A 1,541-nucleotide genomic window follows, 5' to 3' on the forward strand; every position below is an offset into this window, starting at 1 on the left:
CTTTCGAAGTACCACGACCAACATTATGCTAATGAGGTGCTGCATATTCATTGCAGTGCCTCACTAGCATATCCCAAAGTGTCACATTAGCATCCCCCTTTCAAAAGGGCGGGAGGGGGGCTAGTGTAGACATAGCCATACTGTATTTACTTTCACTATACTGTACTTATGGAAAATGTAACTAAAATTTACTTATGGTTAAAATGCTGGTTATTTGAGAGTTCTGGCTAATAGAATGCCAGATATGGAAGAGTTTACTGTACTTTGCATTTGTCCTTATTGAAATTCATCCTGTTTTCCTTAAGCCATTTCTTGACTTTGTCCCACTCATTCTGAATTCTGACCCAGCTTTGATAACCATACTCTGCCATTATCTAAACTATTGATTAAAGTATTGAACAGAACTAGTCCCAAAACTGACCCCCTGTGGAAACCACCTCAGTATTCTCTTCCAGCGGGACTGTGAACCATTAATGATTACTCTCTGTGAATGATTATTCAACCAGCTATGTGCCCACCTGATAATAGCCCCATCTAGGTTGCATTTCCCTAGTTTACCGATAAGGTCATGCGATAGCATATAAAAATATGCAACTCTGAAGGTGATGGTCATTAAAGGCAACAGCAGCGAATCAAGAGACACTTCTCTGCTAATGTTTGTGTCACCCAGAAGTAAAGCACTCTTGAAAGATGGTTCCTTCAATGGCACCCAGTGAAAACTCCACACTAGAACTATAGATGTTGAACTGTCAGTCTAACTCTTGAACTCAGTAAAAATATTCTATTCTGTTCCTTTTCATTAGATTTATTTTTAGACTCCCACGTTTTTTGCTTTAGAACAGTGGTAGGATGAACTTCAAAGAAATTTTAGCTCTTTGCCCTAGGATTTCGGTTGGGCACTAACCATGATGTTGCCCTTTGCCCCTCTGCAATAGCTCTTCCATACGCTGTATTCACTTTGGTTTCTTCAAAGCCTCATGATACTTTCATTCTTTGGCTCTCTTCACTTCTAAATTAATTCAGGACAGCAGATACTTGCTTCAACTGTTTAAACTCTGCTCTTCCCACCCCTCCCCACAGGATGTCATCAATTGCCTTAGTCCTTTGGGAGGAAAGAGGACTATGCGGGGCCATCAAACAATGTGTGATGTAAAAGAAGGTCTAAAAATGGAAGAGAAAAATCATGTTTTTGTACAGAACACCTCTAAGACCACCTAAGCTGACAATCTGAAAAATAAAAAATTTGCAGCAGGGGACTGGGAGTCAGGCACCCCCACAATCACGAATCTGCCAACAACTTGATACATAACTTTAGGCAAGTCACTTAACAAATTTCATTGGTGCAAGGTGGGCCCTTAGCCTCTTTTACTCTCTGTATCCAGGCATGAAACCCAGGACCTACTTTAATTATGACTTACTAATTTTCATATTTGTAAAATATTTAGCTTCAAATTAAAGGCATTACAGAGAACTAGTAAGTGAAAGATGGTGACTGTCAGACCTCACTTCTAGAAACTTATCACAAGCTCAAACATATCCAG

The sequence above is a fragment of the Carettochelys insculpta genome, chromosome 1 (assembly GCF_033958435.1).
Source record: "Carettochelys insculpta isolate YL-2023 chromosome 1, ASM3395843v1, whole genome shotgun sequence".
NCBI lineage: Eukaryota > Metazoa > Chordata > Testudines > Carettochelyidae > Carettochelys > Carettochelys insculpta.